Here is a 13,902-nt window from a genome sequence, read left to right as displayed (position 1 = left end):
CAAGGGGCTTCTTTGCGCTCATTCCGCTGTCGAAATACCAGCAATCGGGATTCCGATGATGGTATACTGACCGTCGGAATAATGACTGTCAGTCCATCATACAATACCCCTCTGTTTTTAGCACCATGCTTGTTGCTTCTTTTATAGTATATTCCCATGCATGGTTAAAGTCAACCCTGGCTATAAGTGCTGATGCTTGGCTTGAAACTTTTATGGGGAAGTGGACAAACTGTGTTATCTATTTATTTATTTAAGATCCCCTTTAAGATTAATCTGGTCATAGAGGTATAGTATACACTTCCTTTAGTCGCAGGTGCATTTAATGACTATTTCATCATATGTATAGAATTTATATATATATATATATATATATATATACGAAGGTGCTTAAAGCCGGCACTCCCAATAAACAATGTCAAAGTGCCCCGGGTGCCTTCCAAATGATGTGTAAAATAGGAAAAACAGGCGTCACTCCTGGGGTCTTTCAAATAGTTAAATTTTATGGGTGAAACAAAAAATCAATGCATGCTCATCGCTGCTTCGGCAGCGATGAGCATGCATTGATTTTTTGTTTCACCCATAAAATTTAACTATTTGAAAGACCCCAGGAGTGACGCCTGTTTTTCCTATTTTATATATATATATATATATATATATATATAAAGCCCTCTGACGAAGTCCAAGTGACGAAACGCGTTGGGTAGTGGCCTGGCATCAGTCAAGAGTGTGACAAGACTGTGAGTGTAACTGCTCCAACTTGGATTGTATGCTGTAATCACCGGCGGTTGTGTGAACCGCTTTTTGCGGTACGTTTTATTTATCCCAGTGTGTTATACTTTTGGATTTAAAAAAAAAAAGGGTACTTATGTATTATCTGGGCTCCCATGTTAAATGCACCCCATTTTTTCATACCCCTACTATCCAACTACGCATGGAGTTGATTTTATATAGTGTGGCGAGCGCAGCGAGCCACCGTGCCCGAAGCGTGGCGAGCGCAGCGAGCCCCGCGAGGGGACGCGGTCTCATAAGAAAAACGGGAGCCCAGATATTACATAAGTACCAAAAAAAGTTATAACAAATGATGCTTTGCACCATAAAGCGCTCCTTCATTTTGTTGTTGTAGATTCTATTACCTGTGGATCCAGGTGCCTGGACGGGTTGATTGTGGAAGCTACCGGTCAGATAATAAAGACCTAAGTGCAAGTGGATACTTTATAAAAGTGGACTTAATAGTCTCAGGATTATAAGGACTCTCGCACTATTGTGTATATATATATGGAACGGAGGTGCGGCACTCAGACAACTTGTAAAGTATAATCATTTGCAGGAGAAACTGCTTAAGACAACGTTTCAGTTTTATTTAAACTGTTTTCAACTCAACAGGTCAACATGACTTGAAAACAGTTTCAATAAAACTGAAACGTTGTCTTAAGCAGTTTCCCCTGCAAATTATTATACTTTACAAGTTGTCCGAGTGCTGCACCTCCGTTCCTAGTACTTATACATTGTGAAGGCACCAGACCGAGTTGCACAGAGGTATTGGGAGTGCCGGACCTCAGAAGCACATATATATATATATATATATATATATATATATATATATATATATGCACAATCACTCATGTTTTGAAAAATGATGGGCCGTACAGGTCCAAATTTGGCCCAATCTCTGATGGTGGGGGTGTGCGCGTGCGCATAGTCACTTATGCGCATGTACAAACCCCCAGAGCAAATGCTTGCAGAATAGTGGCGTACATTCGGTGGGGAGGCATTTACCTGCTCGCACCCTAGCGAGAAGTTCTGAATTACCCCCTTAGTTAAGAAAGCAGCGTATAATGATAAAGTACACAAAACACAATTGCTTCTCATTAACCCTTTGAGTGTCAACGTTGCTGCGAGCGATCCTCAAAATATCCGTTAAATATGCCAGCGTCGTTCACAGCAACTGTTCTGGTACTTGTTTCCTAGCAGGGCGCACACAATATTAAGTCGTATGGCATTATATGCATTGTATCGCATTGCATGCCATATGCCCGCATGCAATGCGATGCAATGCGATGCAATGCGATGCAATGCGATGCAATGCGATTTTAAATTGAATAAGCACCCTAATGGGTGCTTACAATGTTAAATGCACCCCCACACCACCCTCACTATCAACGCCAACCCGAAGCGTGGCGAGCACAGCGAGCCCGCAAGGGGCGGCGGTACGTGTCTTCCGACCTTTTCATACCCCCATTATCCACGTCGGCGTGGAGTTGATTTTATATAGTGTGGGGAGCAGGGCTGCCAAGAGAAATCCTGGGCCCCGGTACAACAGTGTCACGGGGCCCCCCTGGAGTGGCGAGCTACAGAAAAGAGGTGTGGCCATTAAAAGGATATAGGGGTGTGTACCACACCATATACCCTTTATGCAACACAATAGTAGACTCCTTATACTTGCCCCTTACACATTATGCTACACAAAATTCACATGGAATGTCGTAAAATTCACATTATGCCACATGGAATGACACAAAATTCAAATTATTCCACATGGATTGTGCCAAAATTCACATTATGCCACACAGATTGTGGCAAAATTCAGGGACAGTGAGAGGAATGGTGGGGATGCAGGGAGAGAGATGGCGGGGACAAAGGTGCATAGAGCGGGATGACGGGATGCGGGGACAGAGACGGTGGTGACGAAGGGCCAGAGGGTGGGGACAGAGATGGTGGGGATGCAGGGACAGAGACAAATTAGGTCTAGAAGGTCATTTCTATGAAAAGGAATGGCAACAGAAATCTTGGGGCCGGTACACCAATATCACTGGGATTGAAAATGCTTAATCCCGGGATTGGCATCCCTAAAAGAAAATTGCCCCCTGTGCCCCCACACTGACTTACTTTTTCTGAGCTGCGGAGGGGGGCAGGCGGCCGCAGTGCAGAGGCAGGCATCGGGTAGACATGTGCGACGTGGGAGGCCCGGCGGCGAGCAGGTTCCGGCGTAGGGTATGATGTGGGAGGATGTGGGAGGCCCGGCGGCGAGCAGGTTCCGGCGTCGGGTATGATGTGGGAGGATGTGGGAGGCCCGGCGGCAAGCAGATTCTGGCGCTGGTGGTCAGCGCCGCGGCCTGCGCAGCGTGGCCTATGATTGAGACACGCAGCGCAGGCCACACGCCGGGTCGGGAACAGCCGGGCAGTGTCTGAGCTAGCGATACATTATGCCACACACCGCCATTTCTCTGAAACATGATGCAGCTCACCACAATGCCTATGATACTATGCTGCACACTGTAATGCCCCTGACACATTATGCCACACATTGCAATGCCCCTCACACCTAATGCATACCTCCCAACTTTGGCAGTGGAGAAAGGAATATATTTGCGTGCCAGAGGCAAAATTTTTGGGCGCTGTTTTGTTGCTGTGAGGGCATGGCCAGTGCTGTGTGAACTGCTGGCCATGCCCTCAGCCTCCCTGCCTGCCTGCCTCATTAGACGCATGCAGTGTCTAATTCCCGCAGGACCGTCCCAAAAAAATGGGATGTCACACAAAAGTCGATACACACTGACTATGCCACACCACATTGCCCCCACAGTAAGGCTTCTAATAAATTATAAATTACCTGCTTGTTGCCAAGGGGATTAATGTCTGTTGCCAAGGGGGTTAATGTCCGTTGCCAAGGTGGTTAATGTCCGTTGCCAAGGGGGGTTAATGTCCGTTGCCAGGGGTTCTTGCTTGTTGCCAAGGGGGGGTTAATGTGCGTTGCCAGGGGTTCTTGCTCGTTACCAAGGGGGGGGGGGGTTTAATGTGCATTGCCAGGGGTTCTTGCTCGTTGCCAAGGGGGGGTTTATGTGCGTTGCCAGGGGTTCTTGCTCGTTGCCAAGGGATTAATATGCATTGCCAGGGGTTATTGCTTGTTGCCAACGGGTTTATATTTGTTCCCAGGGGTTAATGCTCATTGCCAAGGGGGGTTAATGTCCGTTTCCAGGGGTTCTTGCTCGTTGCCAAGGGGGGTTTATTGTCCATTGGCAGGGGTTCTTGCTCATTGCCAAGGGGTTAATATGCGTTGCCTGGGGTTATTGGATGTTGCCAAGGGGTTAATATTTTTTGCCAGGGGTTTATGCTTGTTGCCAAGGGGGATTTCTGTTGCCAGGGGTTCTAGCTCGTTGTCAAGGGGTAAATATGTGCCCATGTGTCTGGCCACCCACCCATCAGCTGCAGCTGTCCCTGCTTTACCCTGCCTTCCCCTGTAAACAGAGAGACAGACGCTAGAAGCCATTTTTCACTTCCAGCGTCTCTGACAGGGAGCACAGCTCTGCAGCGTTAACCAGGAAGTGCAGAGCTGTGCTTCCTGTCAGACGCTAGAGGTGAACTATGACTTCTAGCGTCTGTCTCTCTGTGTGCAGGGGAAGGACAGACAGGGGAAGGCAGGGGCAGCCGCAGCTGACGGGCGGGTGGCCGGACACATGGGCGGGCGGGTGGCCGGACACATGGGCGTGCGGGTCCTTGTCATCCTGGCGCACCCGCAGCCCAATAAATATTTTTTTAAAGTGTGTGTCCGCCGGACCCGGGCCCCCCTGGCAGGCCCGGGCCCAGGTAAAATGTACCCGCCCCCCTGCCTCTCGGCGGCCCTGGTGGGGAGCGCAGTGAGCCCCCGAGCCCGAAGCGTTGCGAGCGCAGCGGGCCCCCCGAGGGGACGCATATTACTTTACATGTATTCAGCGTCCGCTCGCCACGCTTTGGGCACGGTGGCTTGTTGCGCTCGCCACACTATATAAAATCAACTCCATGCCGACGTGGATAGTGGGGGAATGAAAAGGTCAGAGGTCACGTACCGCCGCCTCTCGCGGGCTCGCTGCGCTCGCCACACTTCGGGTTGGCATTGATAGTACGGGTGGCGTGGGGGTTCTTTTAACATTGTAAGCACCCACTACGGTGCTTATACATTTATTTATCTTATAGGTGGCACATTTAACATTGAAAACACCCATTATGGTGCTTATACAATTTTAAATCATATACCATTGTATATGGCATACAATAGCATACAATGCGATGGTATACAATTTAAAATTGTATAACATCGGCTGCCATCGCGTAACATCGCATCGCATACCATCGTATGCCTTATGGTATGCGATGCGATGGGTGCCATGCTAGGAAACAAGTACCACTGTTCTTTTAGTATTGATACTGTAAATACAAATACAGCCATGTCAATTTATTAAAGTTTGGGTGAATATTGCACCCAAATAAAGAACAGTCGCTGTGAGCAGCGCCGGCATTCTTAGCGGATATTTTGAGGATCTCTCAGAACCGTTGGTACTCAAAAGGGTTAAAAGCTTAAACCATTTCTGTTTTAGCTCAGATGTAATTAGCATAGTTAGAAAATAAAAGAAAGTCTATTCATTTAACCAACAACAAAACAAAAAAAGCTATAAAGTTTAAAAAAACATCCAAGTTGCAGATGGAACCAATGTTTTGGAATAATTAATATGAGTTGTGTTTGTTTTTGCATTAATTACATTATAAATGGTAACAAAATACATTAATAAACAATATGCTAATGTTATACTGACAGTATAATAGAGTAAATAAACATGCCAGTCAATAAAGAGTAGAATAGTTTCTGCACTAACTGTATAACATATTTGATGTGTAATTCTTTTCAGCATAAATAAAATTTGGCTTGTACTTTTGTTTCTCTTTGAACAACTAATTTCCACCATCTGTTCTGAAACAGCTGTCAACACTTCCGTCCAATTTTTAATCAACTGATATCCGCAACAGGTTGTGTACAGTAAGCGCAACATTTTGGTATTTAAGAGGTTTTTTTGTTGTTGTTTTCACTTCATTATATTACTACATTTTATTTGTTTTCCCCTACAGAGGAAGTATATTTAAGTGCATGGCTGTATATTTATTATAACCGTTTTCCACTGACTTCAAAATCTCAGTATTTTGAACCCCGAGACATTAGTTAAGACTACACTAAGGGTCTTATTCAGACGTATATTTGCAGCTTTGCTAACATGTAAACCCCGCCCAACCGAAAACACGACCATCTAATTATTTTATTCCGGTGCGGTAATAAAAGTCAGTCTAGATGGCCTAAAAGGGGGCGGATGCTGATGTCATGTGATGTCTGCTGCCCGACCCGGGCGGGCATCGCCTCGTCTGCATTCCAAGAGGAACTCCGAGCACCAGGCCCTCTATCCGCCTCTGCCCACCCCTCCATGTGTGAACATCTCAGCGAGTGTGATACTCACCAAAGGCATTCGCACTGGGGGTCTGCACATGCGCATATTCACCCATGCCCGATCGATTGGGTCTTAATCAGGCCCTAAGTCCCAAGTCCCCAAGTCTTACCTGGGTAATGAAGCTGAGACCTTTGGAACAGTTTTGACAATTTTGGACGTCTCTTCAATTCATGAGCATGTGTTTTTTAACTACCAAAGTTAAGTGTGCCAGGTTGCGTCATTGCTGCCATTACTGTAGATACGCCACAAGGTTGATAGTGGTTTATTGTCCAATGCAGCTAGATGGCATAGAGTCGCATATGAATGAAGCTGGGGAGGAGGTGCTGAGCCAATTGCCTGTTTACACTGACTGAATATGATTGGCTGGCTACTCAGGGATCACCGTCCACTCACACAACATTGTTTTTAGAACTGTTGGATTTGTCCGTGGAACATTCGCCCTCTAGAGGATAAACTGTGTATTGCATTACGTGGATTTTCTCGTGGCATACCGTACACCATCAAATGCTGCGATTGGGACACCCTGCCATGATATGCTGTGACTGGGTGGTTCTATATGCAATTATGTAAGAGGACGCATACAGTAGGTCAGCTAATAACACATACTGTAGATGTTCATTCAATGGTTCATTGCCCACACGTGAGAAAGACCTCTGTACATTGTAGAGATTGATGTGTGGAAAACCAGATCAATGCAATTTGGACATGTACAGTGGGGCGGAGTGAAAAAACTGAAATTGAGAAATTCAAAATCAGCTAGTGTGGAAAAGTTGTGACTTGACCTGAATAAGAAACGTGCAAAAGCATTTTGATCTGAGTCAACATCTTCTGTTCTGGCAAGAGGCCTGAAGTTTCACTTTTTTGGTGAAAATGACGAAAATTATGAAGATGCTCGGATCTAGTTAAAATTATGTCAGGATGTCTTAGAGTGGTTCATTAATATACTTTAGCATAGTAAAAGAGAGTACGAGATTGTCCTAGTGCAAAGGGACTGACTTTGGCGGGAGAAAAAATCCCTAATAATTGACCCATTTTCATGGTCACAATTGTGAATATTGTGTGTTTTCTCCTGAAAGTGTTTATAATAGAAGAAGCACAAATACTCTAAATGGAATTTCGGTGACACTGTGTGAAATATAACACTGCATAATAGCCCTTAATCAGACCTGATCCTAGTACAAATTTGTTCTCAAAATGGGCAAAACAAATGCTGCATTGCAGGTGGGGCAGATGTAACGTGCTGAGAGAGTTAAATTTGGGTGGGGTGTGTTGAAACTGAAATCTAAATTACAGTGTAAAAATAATGCAGCCGGTATTTACCTTGCACAGAAACAAAATAACTCACACAAATCTAAAGGTGGCCATACATCTACAGATCGATTGTCAGATTGGGCCGGTTGGAACAAACAGCTGGTAATATCTGAATGACAGTTTTTCAGCATTTCAAAGCAAATGGCCAACTGTCATTTGCTCTCATCTTTTACTGGGATTTTGTTCCAACCAGACAGATCGGACAATAAATCTGTCGATGTATGGCCGCTTTAAATCTCTCTGCACATGTTACATCTGCCCCACCTGCAGTCCAGCATTTTTTTGCCCATTTTGAGAACAAATTTGTACTGCGATCAGGTCTGATTAAGGGCCATTATGCAGTGTTATATTTAACACAGTGTCACTGAAATACATGAAATTGGATTTATGCTGCTCTCTTTGCAGTGCATATACAAAGATAGACAATCCTGTGTATATAAATAAGAAATAACTGTTGCAGTCTGTTATTGAAAAACAGTAACTGTTACAATAAGTATTACAAGTAAGTGTAAACTGTCTAATGTATCATTTTACATATCACTTCTGTTTATTGACAGAAAAACAGTGTTGCATCCTCTATACTGGGAACATGATTGGGCTGCATTACAGCCCAATTTAACTGTTAAATACGTTGAAGTGTATTATGATGTAATAAATTGTAAGCTTGCAGCAGGGCCCTCTAACCCCCAAGTCTGTCTGTCATTACCCAGTTTGTTTTATCACTGTCTACTATTGTAAAGCGTAAAGGAATCTGCTGAGCTATATAAGAAACTGTAAATAAATAAATAAACAAATACATCTAATGTTTAGGGGGAAAAAAACAAGAACATTGGTTAATCATTCTATGAGTGGTGTCCAGCAGTACATATATGCCAATCACTGTGTTCATTTCTAGGCAGCAGGGCCGTCTTAACAGCAGTGTGGGCACCTGGGCAAAGCAATGCACTGGGGCCCTTACCCATTCTCCCCTCCTAGGGGTGGGGGGTGGTATTAGCAGCAGCTTTGATGTCCCACGGGTGGCAGGGGGTGCTCTATCTTCCATTCAACATGTAGGACCTGGAGCAGTAACTTCTGCTAATTACTCCTTTACTGCACAGGTGGTGGTAGGGTGAACACTAACGTGTGGAAGGGGGCACTGAGCTGTATGAAGGGTCCCTTGTAAATGACTTCCAGGGAGGTAGGGGGTGTTTTATACACAGGGGACGGTTGGATAATGGAGTGGGCTTAATATTCGTCATTTTCCGGTGGAAGGGCAGCTTGTTTGACTGCAGATATCACCATTATCTGGAAATAGATTTCTTAGCCTAGTATAAAAACCTAGAGTCCCAACTTTCAGGAGGTGCTGGGAACTTGGGTATCAGAGATCAGGAGCCAGAGCAATCCATTGACAAAAATATAAAACTACACCAGACGTTTGGAGCTGGAGCAGGGACCGGCTGCTTGAAGGCTGATATCTCTGGTTCTGGGCATGATAGAGACAAGCCGCTAGTGTCAGAGAGAACCTGAGAAATATGACTGGAAATTGTAATTAACTGGTCGGATGTGGACTGCTGCTTTGAAGTTGGATATCTGCAGTTCCCCAGGGCCGATTTTCAAAATTCTGGTATCCCTGGAAAAAGGGGATCCTCAGCTATCAACATAGAGCCCTTATAAGCCTGGGACCCCTGAGCAAGTGCCCATTAAGCCCATACAAAAAGACGGCCCTGCTAGGCAGGATTGATCAGCAATACTTATTACAGCATAATGCACTTTAATGTATTTAACTGTTAATATATTGGCTTATCTTTGGCATAATTATATGCTGTAATGCAGCTGCAGGTGGGGCAGATGTAACATGTGCAGAGGGAGTTAATGTGGCCATACATCTACAGATTTATTGTCTGATCTGTCTGTTTGGAACAAAATACTGGTAATGGATGTGAGCACTTTGCTTTGAAATGCTGGAAAACTGCCCAAAACTGTCATTCAGATATTACCAGGTATTTGTTCCAATCAGCCAGATCTGACAATCGATCTGTAGATGTATGGCCACCTTTAGATTTGTGTTGAGTTATTTTGTTTCTGTGCCGGGTAAATACCTGCTGCATTATTTTTACACTGCAATTTAGATTTCAGTTTCAACACACCCCACCCAAATTTAACTCTCTCAGCATGTTACATCTGCCCCATCTGCAATGCAGCATTTGTTTTGCCCATTTTGAGAACACATTTGTACTAGGATCAGGTCTGATTAAGGGCTATTATGCAGTGTTATATTTCACACAGTGTCACCGAAATTCCATTTAGAGTATTTGTGCTTCTTCTCTTATAAACACGTTCAGGAGAAAACACACAATATTCACAATTGTGACCATGAAAATGGGTCATTTATTAGGGATTTTTTCTCCCGCCAGTCAGTCACTTTGCACTAGGACAATCTCGTACTGTTTTTTACTATGCTAAAGTTTATTAATGAACCACTCTAAGACATCCTGACATAATTATAACTAGATCGGAGCATCTTCATAGGTTTCGTTATTTTCACCTAAAAAGTGAAACTTCAGGCCTCTTGCCAGAACAGAAGATGTTGATTCAGATCAAAATGCTTTTGCACGTTTCTTATTCAGGTCAAGTCACAACTTTCCCACACTAGCCGATTTTGAATTTCTCAATTTCAGTTTTTTCACTCCGCCCTAATGTACAGTGTTTTGGTAGACATTTTCATAATTCTGGCAGATCATATAAATAATAAATGACTAATTTACTGATCTATCTAACTCTATCTATCAATACATAATATACACATTGAATGCCTCATTTACAGTTTAATACATCAAGAAGTCTGCTGTGAAATTCCTATTTACCTGTGTAAGTTGAATAACTCATATTGTACATCATAGGGCCATATTAACAGTATTGTAGGCCCCGAGCAAAGCAATAGAGTGCAGCCCCACAGACAAATTCATGAATGAATGGATGGAGTAATCAGAATGCAGACAGCCATTTACTGTATGGAAATATGTATAGATAGGATGATAATGTGTTCCTGTGAATGTGTATAATGATGCCTCATATTTACAACGAAATACAGCATAGCAAAAAAAAAAATAGTAACAATACCAAATCCATATAATTAGCAAAACAATTTACAAAATATGATTCCTAACAACACAAATAAACCTTTCCTCTAAAGTATACATCCTCGAAAACAAATAAAAAATGGCCTCCGTAAGAAAAACATGCTAATAACCAGGTCTGATGTATTAGGTCAATAATGTCTAAGTCAACATTAAAAGGTCAACATTCCAACAATGACCAATGTTTGACACAACCCCAAAAGGTAGATATGGAAAAGGTCAACACATGAAAAGTTTTTAAAAAAATTTTTGTGTAGTTGTTGACAACTGCGAACGTGGACATAAATAGAGTAGAGTGGTCCCGCACATGCCCTGCTTCACTGTTCTCGCTTTAGACCAGGTACCTGAATCTGCTACTGACCTAGCAGATTCAGCAGAATCTGCTTCTGCACCTATATCTATCTCTCCTTTCTAATCTTATTAACTGGTGACATATCACCAAACCCAGGCCCAAACCACCTGTCCCACTCAGATTTAATTGGTTCTAAGCCTTATAGAAATACAGCTAACCTCATAAATATCACATGCCTCCCACCACACACCAAACAACTTAAATGTGCCCTATAGAATGCACGCTCTGTTTGCAATAAATTAACATCCATCCATGACCTCTTTATCTCTCACAACTTCAACCTGCTGGCTATTACAGAAACCTGGCTTACACAATCAGACACTGCCTCACCTGCAGCACTGTCACATGTTGGTTTCCACTTCACTCACACCTCCAGGCCTGGTTACTGTAAAGGAGGTGGGATAGGAATATTACTGTCACAAGCCTTCACATACTCAGTTCTACCACCAGTTCCTTCACTCACATTTACATCATTTGAATTCACTCTATAAGGGTTTTTTCCCCTTTCCCTCTGCGTGTTGCTGCTATCTATCGCCCACCTGGGCTTCCCAAAACTCAATTTCTAGAAGATTTCTCTGCCTGGCTCCCCCATTTCTTATCCTCTGACATCTCCACTACCATCCTGGGTGACTTCAATATTGCTATTGACAGTCCACCATCTTTGCATGCTTCCAAACTCCACCTCTCTAACCTCCTCTCTCGGCCTCTTCCAGTGGTCTGACTCCTCTACTCATGAGTAAGGCCACTGCCTTGACCTTGTTTTCACCAGGCTGTGCTCAGTCTCTGATTTTACTAACACTCCCTTCCCTATCTCTGATCACAATCTCATTACCCTCTCGCTCTCCTCCATTACCCCAAGCACACTGACACTGAAATCATGCAAGCCTACCCTAACCCGCAGAAATACTAATGGTATTAATTTTCCACAATTTTCCACCTCCCTGCAACAACCGCTCTTACTAATTTCTACATTTACCTCTCCTGACTCTGCTGTATCCCACCTCTACCAGATACTAGAAACAGCCCTTGATGAAGTGGCTCCAGCTTCTCATTACACCCCACGTAGGCTTAGATGCCAACCGTGGCACTCCAAAACAACAAGGCAACTACGAAATCAGTCACATAAAATCGCGTAAATCTCGTAATATGACTGACTTCCTCACATATAAGACTAGCTACCACTACTACAGAAATCTTCTCATACCACTAACCCTAAGTGACTTTTTAACACATTTAAGTCTCTTCTGTACCCTCCCCCTCCTCCCCCACCGGCTACCATCAGTGCACAAGAACTTGCCTCCTACTTTAAGGACAAGATTGATAACATCCGAGATGAAATGGTATGCTCTTCCTCAACCTCTAACACACTTTTTTCCCCTGCTGAACCCTCTGGCACTTTCTCTTCATTTGAGCCCGCAAATGAAAAGGAAGTATCCACACTCTTCTTATCCTCCTACTCTACTACCTCTCCTCTCGATCCTATACCTGCGCAAGTCATTAAAAATCTATCTCTTGTGGTTATTCCAACCTTAACTAAAATCTGCAATTTCTCTCTTGCTACTGGTACTTTTCCTTCTCTGCTCAAACATGCATTGATTTCTCCCATTCTGAAAAAAACACAATTCCGACCCTAACTCTCTCTCTAACTATCGTCCTATCTCTCAGCTCCCATGCCTCTCCAAACTACTGGAGAGACTTGTCTACTCTCGCCTCACACACTTTCTTAACTCTCATGCCCTATTAGACATGCTTCAGTCAGGCTTTCACTCTCAACACTCCTCTGAGACAGCACTGACTAAAGTGGTGAATGATCTGGTAACTGCTAAGTCTAAAGGCCATTACTCACTACTTATTCTTCTAGATCTTTCTGCTGCGTTTGACACTGTGGATCACACTCTTCTCTTACAAACAGTACACTCCCTAGGTCTTAATGATACTGCCCTTTCCTGGTTCTCATCTTACCTATCTGATCGCTCTTTCAGTGTTTGCTTCGCTGACTCTACCTCCTCTTCACTACTTCTGATAGTCGGAGTTCCGCAAGGCTCAGTCTTAGGTCCTCTGCTTTTCTCAATCTATACTTCCTTTCTTGGCAAACTAATCAGCTTTTTCGGATTTCAGTATCACTTATATGCAGATGATACTCAAATCTATCTATCAACCCCAGAGTTGTCACCAGTGGTTTTGGGCCGAGTATCTGAATGTCTCTCTGCCATCTCATCTTGGATGTCTTCTCGCCAACTCAAACTCAATATTTCCAAAACGGAATCACTGATATTACCACCAGCCAAAAACAGGTACCTTCCTGATATCTCCATCACTGTTGACAACTCGACAATCTACCCTACCCCATAAGCTCGTTGCCTAGGGGTCATCCTCGACTCTGAACTGTCTTTTTTTCCCCACATTCAATCTGTCTCCAAATCATGTTAAATGCATCTAAAAAACATATCCAAAATACGACCCTATCTCACACAAGACACTACTAAATCTCTTATCCATGCACTCATTATATCCCGCATTGATTATTGCAATAGTCTCCTAACTGGTCTTCCCAAGAACAGACTCTCCCCACTGAAATTCATCTTAAATGCAGCTGCTAGGCTGATCTTCCTTGTAAGACGCTCATCGTCTGCTGTTCCGCTCTGCCAGTCCCTCCATTGGTTGCCTGTATCTTACCGTATTCAATATAAAACCCTCTTGCTAGCATATAAAGCTATTAACCATACTGCACCAACATATATCTCTTTACTTATCACAAAATATCCCCCATCTCGCTCGCTCCGCTCTTCACAAGATCTCCATCTCTCTTCTGCACGGATCACTAGCTCCCATTCACTATTGCAGGACTTTCATCGGGCTGCGCCCATCCTATGGAATG

Source organism: Crinia signifera, chromosome 2 (assembly GCF_055691185.1).
Source record: "Crinia signifera chromosome 2, ASM5569118v1, whole genome shotgun sequence".
Taxonomy (NCBI): domain Eukaryota; kingdom Metazoa; phylum Chordata; class Amphibia; order Anura; family Myobatrachidae; genus Crinia; species Crinia signifera.
Note: the sequence above shows the minus strand (reverse complement) of the source record.